General features: G+C 36.6%; 1 protein-coding gene across 13 annotated transcripts in view; it reads left to right on the top strand.

The window, feature by feature from the left end:
* The window catches only part of SLIT2 (slit guidance ligand 2), a 272,480-nt gene that overhangs the window by 65,308 nt on the left and 189,309 nt on the right, over positions 1-17,863 (top strand). The window lies entirely within an intron of this gene.

Here is a 17,863-nt window from a genome sequence, read left to right as displayed (position 1 = left end):
AAAACTGCTATGCTGCTTGATAAAGACCTTTGTTTCTTCTGCTGCCTAAAATTCTTCAGGAGACAATACTTATGTACAAAATGATCTCATTAAACTGAAGCTATCAATGATGTTTACAAATGGAGGAAAAATACTATTAAGAAGTACATTGAATGAAAAATGCTACGTTAAAGAGGGAAATGTTAAATACACTTAGATATAATAGTCTATGCAGCAACAGTATCCAGGATATTAGTGTGTTGCTGGATATTTGCTCAGTATTCAGCCAGGATGTTATTTGGAGGTGCTTTTTTTTTTTTCCTATAAATTGCATTTTAAGACTATAGTGTACAGTGTGTGTGTTTCAGACATAGAGTAGACACAGTAGGCTATTTATTCTGGTCAAGTTGATATTGGAGGGATCTCAATCAGAGTGCTGTAGCAAGTTTCAGTGTACCTCTTACAGAAAGATGTGGACAAATTAAAAGAGGGGTCTAGTCGAAAACACAGTAAGTTGGAGGCTTAGTAAAAGCAGTGAATGAGGTAAATTTGAAAAAATTAGTTTAGTTTAGAAGAGAGAAGATTCAGTGGTAATACAGCAGCTTTCAAACATGAAAGCTTGAGGGAACGCTGGTACTTGGATCAGGACAGGAAGCAGGAAGGATATTTGAGTTAAATATAAGAGCAAACACAGTTGATTGCTGAGATAAGCTGCTTGCAAGGAGTGCTTACTCAAGACTACTGAAGGTGGACTCCTCTCAGTAGAGCCAAGCTTAGAAGAGAAATTAGGAAAAAAGGAATTCTCTAGAATGAGTAAGATATACTGGGATGCTCTTGAGTTCCTTCCAAATCCTTTATTTGCATAATTTTGCATATTGTATTATAACTTAGAGTCATACAGCAGGATGCTGTTACAGTAACGATTTCAGATTATGAATTTTAATTCTATGAACATGTATTCTGTACCTGCATAGAAAAGAAGGAATTTTAAAGATATTACACAGGAAGAATATGAAAGTTTGTAGAGAAAATTGGAAAGAGGCCCTCTTACCTACCACTGAAGGAGAATTATAGTATTAGAAACATTTGCAAAGCTCTCTGCTACGGAACATATGGATTCAACGTGCTTAGTGTTTGTCCAGCTGGGAGCTTGGCATACTTACTGTGAACTGTTCCTACCTGCATGATCCAGAGGTCCACAGACTGATTGGAATTGACTGCTGATCCGCAGTGCCCTTTTCTTTTTTGCTGAATGAAGCACTAGCAACAAGCAGCAGTGGAATACTGTCACCTTGAAGAACAGATGAAGTTCAAAAGATTGTGAGCTCATGTGATGATGTTGAATCTATTTGAGGGAATAGGAATCATGAGGACAAGTAGTGGGCTGGATGTTTCAGCCTTAGATTTAGAACTTTCTCATTCATTTTCCTCTCAAACTACATTTGTTCTCTTCAGTTTTTTAATCTTCCTCCTCTTCCTGTTGTTGCTTCAGTCTGGCTACCATGAGATCCTATCTGCTATCATTACTTCTTTTCAAGTTTTACTTTGGAGTACAGATGCTGTAAATTTAGTTAAATCCTGTGTATTCTGTGGTGCTACTCTGTTCATTAACTAAGTATATTTTTTTCGTCACATGCCCTAGAAATCAATATTGCAGTAGAAAGGATAGAGAACTGTACAGTTCAAAATAGGTGCCCATCATAGTACACCATTGATAGAAATTTAGCTTGGTTGGGAGTATTGATGTGCTGCTGGTATTGCATAGTATATCTACCATCTTCATACAGAGTTAAATAACAAATGAACCAGATATGATTGCATTAGATAACAAAAATACATAAAAATAAATAAAAATAACCTACATAGCTTACTCAGTACTATATGGTCTTTGTCAAAAGCTGGCAAGTTGCAGTTTTGTTTCACTTGCCATTCTTTATCTTGGGGTAGGTTTGAGTGGCATGGAATGGACATGGGCGAGGTTGTTGATTTTTGTTAAGGCATTATAGTGAGAACTCCTGCTTATGGTCATCCTTAGCTTAGGTTGAAGAAAGTGTCAATACGTTGAAGAGTCTTGTCTTTTTTGTGCACTTGGGTTTTTTATACACTGTACAGATTGTCAAAGCTTAAAAAAAAAAAAACTTTTCTGTGTATTTCCTGTGCTAAAGTATTGTGTGTTAGCAATATTAATACATTGAGACATGATAAATGTAACTAAATTGTTAAAATGGACTTCCCATATCTGTAAGCCAGAAGCCTGTTAGGAAGGATGATCATCACTTCATATTTTCTGAATGAATAGTATCACAGCAAACTTCTAGTAAAGTTGAAAAGGTCTTTTTTATGATAGCATGATAGAGTAGTTTCTTCAGGTGGCATAAACTCAACAGAGGAATATAGCATCTCACTGATTTATACTTTAAAATGTTAAATTAATTACTACCCTTTCTTCTGGATCAGTGTGATTGTTTCCAGTAATGTCATGTACCTACTCAACACTTCTTGTTTATTGGAAATTGAACAATTTTGGATAAGTCCCAGATTGTTTGGTATTCATTTTTCATCCAACAGGAACAGTTTTTGATCACTTCTCTAATCTCCATCCAAACCAAACCAGCTAATTTTAGACAAAGAATCAGTGCAGCTGATGAAGCAGTGGTCTAATAAAGCAGAAACAGACAGCACGATGAATGACCGTATCAGCACTTGTTATTCAGTGTATGAACACATAAAAGAGAGTTAAGTCTTCACTAAGAAATACAATACTATGAGAAGTTCAGTATCAGATGATGTATGTTATGATTTTTCTTAAAGAAGAAATAAATACTAGTAAACTACAGAATGTTACTACAGCTTCTCCTAGCATCCCCTATTAATTAATAATTTTCATGTCAGAAGTGTCAAGCAGATTTTCTGGGCACACAAATTAGGAAAAGCCTTATCAGATGGGTGGCATATGTACCTCATACACAGTGACAAGACAGGCACAAGCATCAAAGGCCTGCCAAAGCTGACTTCCCTGTTAATGTTTTTAAACAGAAATTTGACTATGTCTACCGAAGATGTTTCAGAAAAATAGAAGAGAGATTGAATCTCTTAAATGTTCATGAATAGTTGTGTCTGCCAGGGATGAGAGTTCATTTACAGGGGTAATTGTATATGTGGGCCTGAAAAAGAACAATTATTTATTTAGGATATTTTGCTCTTTTATATATCTTAAAAAACACTGAAGCTACATTGTGACTGTTTATTAGAAAGTATAGACCTGTAAGAAAATAACCTGTTTAGTGTGCTTTATTCCTCTGATCCAGTTCTCTGGTCTACATTTGTCAGTAAACATAACCATGAGGCGAAAAAAGTGCTAAATAAAAAGTTTTCATAATACATTTTCAGAAGAATGTTGTGATGTTCTTTTGATAATATAGGTCAGTTTGCTAGGAAGTTATTGCATATTTATATGAAATTCAGAAGAGTTTCAGCTATGAATTGCTGGAGAGTGTGTATAATCTTCACTTTTACACTCTACTGTCTCAAGAAGTAGGATTGAAACTGTAGAGCTGGTGACTTTTCACGCTAGCCAGCAGACTTCCCAAAGAAAGAAATTCAACTGTGACACCACCACAACTGTAATAGCTGGATGATTTGGACACCACCCAAAAATGTTTCTGTCTTAGTGGCATACCAGAAGAGACTATGTCTTGGTGACTTGTATTTGCATGAGTACTGCTTTGTCAGATGTCATTTTTCTGGAGATACTGGGAATAACTCTCCCTTGCATTGCAAGAATGCAATCCAGGGTTTCCCCCCCCTCTTTAAAGCACAAGTCATTACTATACTGTTTGTATTTTGCTAGAGACGCCAGTGGGTTTTCAGAGAAATCCACTATTCTGAGCACTTGGCAACCGTACAGCAACACAGTCCACAATCTCAAGAGTATGTATAGATGATATGGGAAGTAAGAGCCCAGGGAGACATGTTGATTTGTTCAGTGTCATGCCGCTCATTCATGCTGGTCAGAAGTACTCATGTTCTTCACAGTTTACTACCCTGACAGTCTACTGTCTTGTCAGAGTTTTCAGCTGAAAACAATTTATTTGAACTTAAATAATGCAGCTTTGCTGACATGATGAAACTTAAGGATCTGGAAAAAAAAAAAAAGTGCAAATGGAAACGGTAAAGCTATATAGTTTAAATGTGTACATTTTGTAAAGTTGAAGGACTATATTCTCTTCAAGAAGGTGCTTTGGAGGTGGGAATTTGTAGTTTTTCAAGACCCCTGGATGGTATTGAGCTTACGCTCCATAGAGACTAAGATGCTTTCTAAGATTTTGTTGTTGTTGTTGTTATAGGCATAATTTTAATCTTTCTTTGAAAATGCAGCTTGGAATATGACTGTGTTCTGAGATTTTAATCTCTGTCCTGCATGCTTTGTGTTTTGACATGTTTTGTGAACCAGTAGTGACAGCAGCATCTGTTGGAGGTGGTCTTCATTGCACCTTAAAGAAAAGTCATTGACTTGCAGCAGATTGGTCAAGTTGGTCTGACGTTTGTCAAAAATATATTTAGGACCATGTCTTGAGCTAACAGTAATAAAAATCTGGATGTAGCAAGTATGTAGGTTAAGGAAAAATAAGTAAAGTAAAAGTAACCAGCCCAAACCACGCAGCTCAGTGGGACTTTCTAGATGTTTTGCATTCTTGAGATCATTGTGTTCTAATTGCATAATTTTACAGGGGCCTGATTTTAGGTTCCCACAACTGATAAAATCTCAATGACTGAGTTTGTGGAGTGCAGATATTGTTAACACTAAGTACGCATAATTAATTTACTTTTCTTTCATTCTCTTTACTTTCCTTTATGATCACAGGGTTTTTTTTTTATCCCAGCTGTACAGGTTAGGGACGTGGCTCTGAATCCTCAACTCCATTATTATTTTTACTCTTTTTATTCTGATTCACTGGTCTCTTTTTCATCATCTTTTCTTTTGTGATACATATTGGCCATCTACTCTTTCTTCTCTGTGTTAGTGCTTCTTTTCTTGTATGCAGGAAGGAAACTTGTTCCGATTTGCTGTCTTCTTCCTGATTATCTTCTTGGATCTAGCTCCTAGCAAATTTATTCAGGAAGTAATTTAACCTAACCTAATCTCCCACTGTGCTTACTTTCAGGACAAAAAATTTTGCAGGATCTTCTGAGGAACTCGGGAACAGACCTGGTTATACCAGTGGTCTCATCAGTGCAAAAATTAGAATTACTATAATTCAGTGTGTCACTGAAACAGTCATATTTTCCTGTCACTTAAAGCATGTTAGCCTTTAACAGCCAATTAAGGCTAATGTTCACATTGGCTATTACAAAAATGCAAGGAACTTTCGATTTGCTTACGTGAAATACGCTTTCAGTGCTATGGGTGGACTATATTACTACCTTAGATTTGTTTTTATAGGTCTTGGTTGTGACAGGTATGTCAAAATTCCCTCAATTTAAAATCAGTGAAGCAACCAGGGCACGAATAAAGCTAGCCTATGTAAAACTATGCTTTCATTTTTAGAGCAGTAAGCATTTCATCTGGTACAAACTAGAATTGTTTTTAACAAATACTTTGTAATTTATTAATTCTGAAAGTGAAGAAATTTCTTGACTATGTTTCTTTCCTTTTTGAAAGACAGTTCATGAAACTTTCAATGTGTTACACAGATAAAGCCTAATGGCTACAACTGAGGTTTGGTATCTAATTTTTGAATTTTGACTAAACTGTGTATTTGGGTAATGTTTTTTCTAGCACATCCTTTTTCTTGAGAAAACATACTTGAACCGTGTACCTCTTCAACAAGGCTTTTATGTTTGATATGTTTGCTGTGAAGTTTCATGAAAAAAATGGTTGTAATCAGTGTTTATTACAAGACGAAAAAAAAAACATGTTGGAAAAAAGTAATGTTTTTTTCCAGTAAGGGAGTTTTAAATAAGCAGGCTTTGATTGAAAGGCACTATGTGGCAGAATTTACCCACTTTTAAATTATCAGATTAAAGAAAATTTATAATTTCCTTTTAAGTGGTTTGTATTCATCTCTGCAGTTAGCATTGCTGTGCTTAACAGATAGGTTTGCCATTCTTAATGAATCTAATCGTTTGCATTTTTTGAAGGATGAAAAATGGCTAGGAGGTGGAAGTAATAGTGAGTGTATCTCAGGATTTGAATTTTTTTTTAAGGTACCCTCTTCAAGTTGATGTCCAGAGAAAACAAAAAACTTATCACTGCTGTTTAAATAAGTGCTAATAGTGGCATTACTGCTTTCAGACTGCTCTTGTTTAGGGAGCAACAAATCAAACTATAAATATTTTGTCTTGTCAATTGACAGTAATTGGTCAGAATGACCCAGCCAATGCTGTCTTCCTACAGAATTTAGGGGATTTGGAGACTGCCAGCAGCAGGTGTTAAGTTTATAACTTTCCCTGTGGCCTTCTTACTCTTAGCCAAACTGTGTCAATTTTGTACCCAGCTGGTTTTACTTGTTTTCTTTTAACAGCCTTCATTTGCACTCTTACTTTATAATATCACCTAACTTGAAAGGGTGAGGTTCTCCTGGTGAGGTTAATATTTCTCTTGATTTGGTCTGCACTACATTAGGTTTTTTCTTTGATGAAATGTTCCTTATTCTACCCCCACAATAGGGTAGAACAACTTCTGACAACAAAACATTCAAGCACGGCCTTTTTCAATAAATCAATGGGGTTTTGCTTTTTTTTAAGCAAAGTCAGTATCTTCTGGTAAATTGGCTTAGAGCCTTTGTATGACAGATCACAGAGGTGGTGTGCAAGTATCCTTGGTGTTGGCTGTGGGGCAAGGAATTAAACCATCTGTCTGAAAACTGGTGGCTACCCTCAGGTTCTCCATCATCATAGCCTATGGCTTAGAAAAGACGGCATGGAAAATGGGCAAAATTATTAGCTCATTCAGCTGAGCCAACAGACTCTCTTCTTGTATTGATCACACACTAACGCTTTCAGACATTCATCAGCTCCTGGCATGGCTGCTTAGTAGCCAAATTTAGAGGTTAGCAGAGCTATTTCTACAAGATGAGTCCTTGGGAATTGCATGGGGTAATTCTTTCTGGGGTTCCTGGTTCCAACACATTTTCACCTTATAAAGCAGATCTGTGCTTTTAAAATACAATTAAATCATAAAGGTATAAAATTGTGATAAATAAACAACATGAATAAATCTTAAACAATTGCATGTAGTGATTTGGTGGTGTACCTGGGATGAGAATAGCTGATTTTAGCATCTACGCCTACCTCACTAATTCTGAATGTTCTTGATTGATTGCTTTCAAAAGTTTTCATTTTCCAAACATTGGTGGATACCTTCCGAAAGGCTACCATCCAACTTATTCTCTCTGCTTTCTGTGGAAACTGTTGACTTTTATAAGTTAATACTGCTGTGTTTTGGTTTCTCCAAAACCATTGAAGTCCATAGGTGGACTTCAATGCTGTATTTCATAGAACATTTGAAAAAAAAATGCATTCAGTGAAGGTTTTTTCTGTCAGCCAATTGTACTCACATAGCGGGTTCTAGCATCTCTGGTCTTGGAACTGTTGTAGTTTGATACTAACTCCTGTAGAGAAGTAGGACCTGAAGTAGGTACATACTATCAGTCTAGTTTGCCAGGTATAAATCATATAAATATTATAAATATGAATTTATATAGATAAATATTTATATAGGTATAAATAAAGGGTAAGGACACATCCATCTAAACCCTTCTCACCATCTCCCTACAAATAACATTATTTTAAAATTAATTTAAAATTAATTTTAATACCATATTTGCAGTTTATACTCATAAAGCAACACATTCAAAATCTGGGTAATAAATGTATCTTCATGGTTCATGATCTTGCATGTTTTTTCCTACTTCCAAGTCTTTAACTCACCCCTGTCCCCATCAATATATTACCAGCTAAAATTCATTATTCACCTTCAGATTTAACATTGTGAACTTTTGTCCAATTGATTATTACCTTTCCTTGTTTGGATTTCTTTGTATTTTAATATACTTCTTTGCATGAGTTTGGAAAATAAGAAGTGGTCTCAGTATTTGTCATTCTTTATTTAGATAGGAATTTACTTCAGTAGAGTATGAAGTGGATAAAATGAGCTGTTTTCATCCAGCCGAAAGTTTAATCTAGCAGAACACTACTGATTGTATTAACTTGACAGGGTTACTAATTATATTTAGGGAAGGCATATTGTTTTTCTGCCATGCTGCCATAAGATAAAGGTTTGTTGATTGTTGTTGCAAAAATTGGGCCCTCTTTGTATTGTAATAGTCTAAAAATAAAATTGAAGTTCCTAGTGGAATCTGATACTCTCTGGGCAACCATTATGGTTTATAGCAACTGATGTCACAGAGATTTCTGAAATTATGCCTGTGTGTTGAACATCCAGAATTTTCAGGCTTTTTTCCATTTTAATCAAAATGAACTGTGTCATTTTTCTGTTCTCTCTCCCTTTTCCAACCAATATTTGGTTTCTGCTGCATGATTTATGAGTACCTGTTGTAGTCTTTTGTGTTGATAATGTTTACCCATCTGGGCTGTCTTAATTTTAGCGCAGCGTAATGTGTCTTTTGGCCGGTTCACTCTGTGCTGTCGGTCTCTGTTTCCTGAAATTAAAATGCGCAAGGAATTTAGCACCTGTGAAGTGATTCCAGAAGGAGGTAACATCAGTGAATCCATTACTTACTCATGTTGTTGTTGCAATAAAGTAATGCTTAAGATCAAGAAAAAGCTCAAATCCAACAATTTAACAGTCAGTAGGAGTAATTTAAAAGAATCAGGATTCACTTATTGTTTAACATACCTAAAGAAACAAAGCTCCTTTCTTCTCATGAAGTTAAAACTATTTTCTCTATACATTTTTGTATTTTCCTTTTTGTAGTCTATGAGGAAGGATATTTACATTGAAGGGTGTTTTTCTGTTCTGTGAAAGTTCTGACTATTTTACTAGAAAATAGAAGAAATTTATACAAAGTTGGAATGCACTCTAGAATACAAAAGAAGCTTTTTGCACTGAGATGTGAATTCAGTGAGCTAAATTGCATTTAGAAGAAAAGAGCTTTATATATATCCCTTAATTCACAAATTTATCACAGGCTCAAAAATCATAAGATAAAGCACCCCTTCTTCTGTTTGAGTGCCATTGTGCGTCAGAAGTAATCGCTGATGATCTGGTTAAATGATGATGGATAAATACCATCTGGAATTGTTTCTCAGATGGCAATTTTGCCTATCTGTATTGGGTTTGCATGGCAAGGTTGTGGTAGCGGGTAGCCTACAGGGGTGGCTTCTGTGAGAAGCTGCCAGAAGCTTCCCCTATGTCCGACAGAGCTGATGCCAGCCGGCTCCAAGATGGACCCGCCACTGGCCAAGGCCGAGTCCATCAGCAATGATGGTAGTGCCTCTGGGATAACAGATGTAAGAACAGAAAAAAAAAGTTGCTGGGGCACAGAAACTGCAACCAAGAGAGGAGTGAGAACATGTGAGAGAAACAATCCTGCAGGCCCCTGGGCCAGTGAAGCAGGAGGGGGAGGAGGTGCTCCAGGCGCCGGAGCAGAGATTCCCCTGCAGCCCGTGGGGAAGACCATGGTGAGGCAGGCTGTCCCTCTGCAGCCCAGGGAGGTCCACGGTGGAGCAGATCTCCACCTGCAGCCCGGGGAGGACCCCAGAGCGGGTGGATGCCCGTGAAGGAGGCTGTGACCCCATGGGAAGCTGGTCCTGCAGACCTGTGGAGAGAGGAGCCCACGCTGGAGCAGGTTTTCTGGCAGGACTTGTGACCCTGTGGAGGACCCACGCTGGAGCAGTGTGTGCCTGAAGGACTGCACCCCGTGGAAGGGACCCGTGCTGGAGCAGTTCGTGAAGAACTGCAGCCCATGGCAAGGACCCATGTTGAAGAAGTTCGTGGAGGACTGTCTCTCGTGGGAGGGACCCCATGCTGGAGCAGGGGAAGAGAGCAAGGAGGAAGGAACAGCAGGGACAACGTGTGACAAACTGACCACAACCCACATTCCCCATCCCCCTGCGGTGCTCAGGGCAGGAAGAGGTAGAGAAAATCTGGAGTGAAGCTGTGCCTGGGAGGAAGGGAGGTGTGGGGGGAAGGTGTTTTTTAAGATTTGGTTTTATTTCTCGTTATCCTACTCTGATTTGATTGGTAATAAATTAAATTAATTTCCCCAAGTTGACTCTGTTTTACCTGTGACCATAATTGCTGAGTGATCTCCCTGTCCTTATTTTGACCCACAAGCCCTTCGTTGTATTTTCTCTCCCCTGCCCAGCTGAGGAGGGAGAGTGATAGAGCGGCTTTGGTGGGCACCTGGCATCCAGCCAGGGTCAGCCCACCATACTGCCTTTCCTAGACTGTAAGGATTTTCTTCCCCACCTTTGAAAGCTTTGATAGATGAAAAATGTACCTATAAATAATGTGAATTAGATTACACTAAAAAGTTGTATAAATAAATAAAACTTCCATAAGCACTTCCTTTACTCTACCTGTCATTCAGTTTAAATACGTAGAGCAGACTGACAACACAGTTAGTGGAGAGCAGACGACTCTTTCTGGGAGAAACTTGAGGGAATGTGTTTTTTCTCCAGAGTGCCCCCAAGTGACATCTCTTCAGTGGCTGAGCAAGGAGCTTTGAATCCCTTTGCTTGGTGTTCTTGCCCAGTTTTTTAAAAATAAACCAACCTCTTTTTGTAAGCATTTTAATGCTTTCTTTAAAAAAATGCCTGTATAAATTTTACATATTCTACGTGTTCATTATATGTATAAATGGGATGGAAATAGGAAATATCTACAGAACTTATTGTGAGAGGACTCTCAGTATCTCTTCATTTTACCAGAGAAACAGTAAGTCTGTGCTAGCAACTTTTTTTTCATTGTACTGTGGAAAAGATCTAAGAATTTCTGAATCCTAAATTGCTTTCTTTGAGGAGTTGGTTGCAGTTCATAGTACTTGGTGTCGTTAGCATGTTTGCACACTATGTTTGCTTTATTTCTGCGTTCATATAGATCATAAGTATGCTTATCCTTATTTGCCTTGTCTAATTTTTTACATCTTTGCTGTCTTCTAATAGACATCTGTAGAAATATCTTCACACTGATACATTGTTTGTTTTTTTTTATTTAAAATGCCTTCTATTTATATAAGGTTAGACAGCTGGAAGGGAGCACTGCGTATTACTGGGGCTAACGTGACTGAGTGTTTTATTGTACACCTAAAGAAGCAGATAGGTTGTATGATGAAACTGGTGACTAAACAGATTTAAAGATATTCTTGCTGTAATGATATGAACCTGATTGTTGATCTGCGCCTTTCCAAGAGATTTATAAAAATTCTAATTATACCATTCATATGAAAATATTACATTTAAGACTCATCGTCATTTATATCAGATGTGCATTATCAAAAGATAAACATCTAGGATTACTTCTTTTTCAAAGCCAACAGGATGCATTAGCAAAACGTTTGATCATTTCTGACACTTAAGTAATTTTTAAAAATGTAGTTCAATATTATGCATTAATTATCTTAAATATTAAGATGTGTGCACTGTTTTGTGCTTTCATCATCTGCTTTCAGTGTACAAAGCAGTAATAGCTTAATCATATCATAGTTACAGTTTATTCTCAAGAAATTAAGCAAATAAGTAATTCAAAACCAACTGTTAACGTTGAGAAATTAAATAATTTTACAGTAGAAACATGTTGGTTTACCCAGAATATGCAGGTAGATTTCAAAAGTCAAATTATATTAGCATAAAGTACAGTAGGAACAGTACATACCTCCCAGTCCAGTATTCAAGGAAGTACTATAAAGCTTCCTAAATTGTATCGAGTAATTCAGATTGAGTCCCCTCTCCCTGCACCCAGCAAGTGTGTCTTGAGGATTCAGTACATGTCTTTTTCTCTAAATTTCTTCACTGCTTTGTCTTTGTCTATTTAGGTCATGGAAATTGTGAGCAGTGATCCTTTCTACTGCTGTTGGTACATGTTTGGGGACTGCACATTCTTCATGAGTGTAGCATGTAGAAAGAACCTTCATTAGTGTCGGTCCTAAACATGAAATGTGCTACTTCATCCTCTTGTATCTTCTAATTTTTGTACAAAATCACAAGGACATAACATCTGCTCTTGTTTGTTGAACGGTCTCCCAGATGCTGCTGGCACCACATAGGCACATAGGAATGGTATCTGTGTGAGATTTTTGTTTGCTTGTTCTCTATCAATTTCCTTCCAGCTTTTGGTGCTTGATTGAACCAGTGTGTCATAGTGATTGGTACTTAGTGTCAGTTCACAGATCTGAAAAATACATTGCTGTAGCTCATTTTGCTCTTGCTCTGCTGAACCTGTCCAGTTCCTGCTCAGAATGGAGCAGAAAGGTTTTTTTCATATTGCTTTTACTTTTTCAGTGGATTAAGGGTTATTTAATACATATTTCTTCTCTGATGACATTTTTAAACTTTCCTATAGATAGTCACAACTTTGCTAGGTAAAAGTTTAAAGAGGTTGTGTGATTTTTGTTAGTATGTAGAATGAGTTGTAGCTATTGTGCCTAAAGATTATGGCTATACAAATGTGCCAAATTAGAAAATTTATTCTTCTTAAAATAAATGATGCCCATGAATGCTAAGCTTAGACCATTTCTTGTTTTAATAATGTTTAAGAGCTTGCTGATAACTTCTAATATCTTTACTGAATTCTGAGAACTGTGTCTTGTCACAGTACATATTCAATTTTATAAAGTAAATTTGTTTGAGGACAGATATGGGCAAGTATCAGTTCTCATTAAGTAATTCTGACTGGGCTCAAGTACCCTCTGCCAACCCATGTCACATGCAGGTGCAAGAAGCACGGTAGCAGGAGAGTCATCACAACAAAAACTAGTTTTTATAAACAATTAGGAGAAAATACATTTTTTGCATTGTAGAGCTTTAGATTTTGGAATGATTTTGATGACTTCACGTGTCTTACTTCTCAGGTTGACTTGGCTGCCTAACGTTTGGTAGGTGGGTATAAGGCAAGGGAGTGAAGACTGCACTTTTTTCCTGAGGAAAGAATAAGGAATATAAATAAAACAGACTTTTGCAAGATAGGATTTAAAACTCAAAGTAAACCTCTGTTTTATTTATTTTGAAGGATCTGAGGACAGAGTTGTCGTCTTCCCATATTCAGTTCAAAGAAAAGTAGTGAAAACATTAGCCTGTTTTTTCTTGTGTTTTGAATTCAGCTGACATTTTCATATTTCTTACAACAAAACAATTTTTCGGCTTTAATGATTAATTCAAATTCAGTTCTGAAGGTAGTACTTCCTTATGAGTAAATAAAATAATATAGTATGGACAAGAATGAAAATGTTATGTTTTATTTTATAATGAAAACTGAACATGTCATGTATCTGTGAGGAAAGAAATCATGCTTTCTGCCCTACACAGCACATAAGGACTGTTCATCACGAAGTATCAGAAATGAATTTCAAGTAGTGCCTACAGCTTATGAAGCAAAAGCAGATACAAAATCGGTAAGACTCAGTTGTCATTATTTTTGAAATGAGAGTTATTTTCATCTAACTTTTGCTGTGGTACTTACAAGAATGTAAATACTGGAGATAAGGATTCCACTTAGGAGAATAAAAGCTTAGGTGACTAAAAGAGCATACTGCAAATAGGTATACAATTTCGCTGAAATTTTGCTAAATAGATATATTAATAACAAACAAGGGCACTCCATTGCAATTCCAAGTAATCCAGTGACACCTTGAGTAATCAACCCTAATGTTTAGCTAGTCAGTTGTGGAGTTGAACCAATACCATGGCATCTAAATGAGCAAACATGAAAGTGACCTTAAAGAAACTGAATGGTCAAGGATGTTGACATACACTTTGTAAGCAGTAAAGCATTTACTTCTGAAAATGTTTGTTTGTTGTTTCTTTTTTTGTTTGGGTTTTTTGGTTTTTTTTTTGTTTTGGTTTTTTTTTTTTTTAGAAGTAACTTATTAGGCTGAAAAGACAAAATTTGGACAGTGACTTGTTAACTGGAGAAAAGCTCTTCCAGTTCTGGTGATGACCATGGGAAGCGTCCCACTTCTGTTATGTGTTTTCACACTCGCTTAACTTTTAAACCATGAAACACTGTGCAGAGAAGAAGCGGGAACTAATGGCAGGAATGCCAGACATTTTGACAAGTATAGTGAAATCGGAGCAGAAGTGCCTACAATACCTATTTCTTTCCTTATTTTTCTTAGTTTTTAAAATGGAAGATTAACACTAAACACAGCGAAGCACTTCTAAGCGGTACATAGAAAGTAAGTACAGCTGCAGATGCAGTTATTTAAGGAATGGGATGGAGCTGGCTTCCCAGTCTCGTCCATGCCAGATTAGGAAGTGGTTTTCTTTGGAGAAGAGGATTAGGAATGTATCTTCTAAAAGAGAAAGGAAAACTAGATCCAGATTTCTTTCTTATAGACAGCAAGAGCTTGCATTGGGTGTACCCCCCCACCCCCTGCTCTGAAGTAAAAGCAATGAGCAAAGATGTAATGACATAGATTTTTATTCTTTGCCAGATTTCGACTTTCTACTAAAAGCTGTGGTAAAGCTGCCACTATATTATTGTAATTTGATTAAGACAATATGAGCTCCCTGTTACTTAACATATATTTATGTCATTTTAGGTTTGTCACAGTGATTTTTATGAGTATCTCTGAGTTACAAAGGAATAAAAAGTCTGGAGTAAAGAATCTATAATTTTTTCCAAACATGGAACATAACTTTAGGGTGTTTGACAAAGAACACAGTATAATGGGTCTCTAGTCCAAACAAGACGTTTATGTATTGTAAAACTAATTACAAACACATAGGTTGAGTTTTCATTGAAGTATTCTCAATATATTGCATTATGTGCTCTTCTGTGCCTGTGATCACAAAAATGAACTTACACATCTAATAAGTTTGAGTAGTTAGTGTGAAGTCGTGAAGTTGTTCCTGATTTTGTTCATGGTATCAAAAGTAGTTCCGTGGGTGTGTTTTGGTGTGTTTGAGTGGGAGGGGAGAAAATATTTAGCATTTTTCTTTCTACTGTCTTTTTTTTCTCCTTACAAATAATTTGTGGTCAGTGGAACCCAGCAAGGAGTCTCTTTTTCCTCCAGATGGTTGTGACATTTGAGTAAACCTTGGAGGATTAAAGGCACTCTAGTGAGCACTCACTGTAAACTCCTGACGCAACATGACAGTCCTAATCTGGGTTCTGGGCTGATTAGATGGTAAGAGCTCAAAGGGTGGGGTGGGGGACGTGGGGGGAAATCCAACTGTGCAATAACCATTTATGCTGATGAAAGACGCTAAAAAAAGCCCTGTATCCTAAATTTAGACTAAAGATTCAATATAGGTACAAACTTATGCAAGCTAAGTTTTCCAGTATAATAATTTAATAACTGGCTGTAAAATAACTTCAGTTTGTGTAAAGCTTTTCTGTGTGTGCCTGAATGAGCACAGCTTGATGCAAATGTCTTTTCTGTATATTAAAGACGGTTTGCAAACAATCTAAATGGTTAAATGATGGTAGAAAATACAGAAATTGATCTGAATGAGACTCTTAAATCTGATTATGCTTCATCACCATCTGCTCTAATAGGATAATAGAAAGGCAGAGAAAGATATATTCTACCTTTATTTGGAATAAAGCAAAAAAATGAATATTTTACATTTGTTATGCAAGGAGAACTTGTTTGCATAATGGGAAACTCATCAGAAATTATGCTCTTTATTGCTTAGTATGATTCTAAAGGGCTAAGACAAATATTTGATAAATTATTATTTTGATTTGATTAAAATAAGAAAATAGGGTTTAAAATTACTTGACTTTTTTTTCCCCTCCTGAAATTTTAAAAGAAGTATATTGAACTCTCAAAAAATTGTATGGCAACAGGTGTAATTATTCAGCATTACACATGTCTTAATTTATTTGTTTTGGCTGAATAAATGTTAAATTGTCCTGCTCAACACCTCTCCTGGTACAAGAACAATGCTTCAACCGTGGCTTGTAAATTGGCCTCACTTATCTATAGATTATTTTTACTGCACAGCAACTGAGTAATTTGTTCCTTTATGCTTTTTCTAAGTCTGTCAGAGCATGCCAGACAGTCCAATATTCTGTTTTCAAAGGGGCATCAGTGATATTTTTAGTTTTACAATCTCTACCTTTCCCAACTCTTTTTTTTTTTTTTTTTTTTTTTGTCTGTCATCTTCTTTCAAGGTATTTTAGCACTCTGGAAAAAGGTACCACAAAAATACTGCTGAAAACAGGAAATATACTTGATGATTCATTCCTGCAAATGTAATTCCATTGGCATTGTAGAAAATAAACTATGCTGTTTAATGCCAAGTATGAAACTAATGGTAGTACCAAACATATTGCAAATTTTCAGTTATTTGTTTGGTATTGCAGTATTCTGTGTTCCTGCAAAGCTCAAAAAATCCTTAATTATGGTTGGGTATTTGCTAAAAAGGAAATCAGTTATATAGAACCTGCAAGAGTTCAAAGGAAGTTGGGTCAGATGAATTTATTTAATGAAATCTTCTAAATTATTTCTCTACATACTGAATTTCCTTTACAAATTTTTCAATTAAAACATCAGGCTTCTTTTAGAAAGAAAGAAACAAGCTTTAAGGCTTATGCAAATTGATCATAAATGCTAATGGTAGAAAACTGTAGGATTTCCTATCAGGTTGCTCCACGTAACATAAACAATTTGAATTCAGTGTTTAAAAGAAAATGCTTTCTAGCAGTTTCGTTAAAAACATGACTGTAAGAAATAATAGTAATTTAAAAAAAAATTCACCATACTCTTAATTCTTCTACCTATCTTGCAACTTCAGCACCACTGAGTAGCTGTCTGGCATCCAAGTTGCATCTCTTCAGAACCACCACCAATTCACACAGATGTGTGGGCTGTATTTCTTAGATTTTGAGAAATCCTCTGTAAGCATGAGATAAGAATGTGGAAAAGACCAAGCCTGACCTACCTTAAAATGTCCCAGCAAGGATCTAAATTAGAGCTTTAAGGGGTTGAACTGGTAATGCGTTGTGAGACTGACTGGCTATTTCACAACACCTAGTTATCTTTGCTGTATGTCAGTGCTGCGCTCAGATCAAAACTCCAAATGTATTAGAAATATTACAGTACAAAGTTTTGTGCTTTTAAGCAATGCTTTTTAATCCTTTTCCTATATTCTGCAAGAATTGGAGTTGTAACAATGCCAGAAATTACTCAATCTGCACAGCCCTCTGCTCACCCCATTCCCAGGTTTGTTTTTCTTTTATTTCTTATCCTATTTAACGTAGCCTGTATTTATAGCCGCTGGTGGTGGGAATACAATGGTGTTGCTGCAGGCTTCCCTTTAATGGATCCTTGCCAAAGATAGCCATTGTTCTCCTTGCCTGAGGCTGCTCAACTGTGCAAGGTTGCTTGGAAACCCTCTACTGAGTAAAACCTTCCAGTCACTTTCCTTTACCTCCCAAGTCATACCAGTGCTTAGGGATTCAGAGGAGGATCACAGTCAATGTGGTTGCTTTTTATGACCTTTTTGATGCTAAACCAATGACCTCTTAAATGCAGCAGTGTAGCTGCATATTGTAGCTTGCACAACTATCTAGCTAAAAAACAAACACCGCACCAGCCAGGAGGTAGCGTCATCGGATGCCCACAAAGACAGTTAGCTGATGATTTGAAAAATCCTGGAATAAGGAAGAAGCCTAACTAGTAGGTTCTGCTTTAGGTAATACCATTGGGAAAAGCATTACCTTTAGGTTGTGCTGTGGTGGTTTGTCTTGCAT

This window comes from Haliaeetus albicilla, chromosome 1 (assembly GCF_947461875.1).
Source record: "Haliaeetus albicilla chromosome 1, bHalAlb1.1, whole genome shotgun sequence".
Classification (NCBI taxonomy): Eukaryota; Metazoa; Chordata; class Aves; order Accipitriformes; family Accipitridae; genus Haliaeetus; species Haliaeetus albicilla.
Note: the sequence above shows the minus strand (reverse complement) of the source record. Positions and strands in the feature narration are given on the sequence as shown.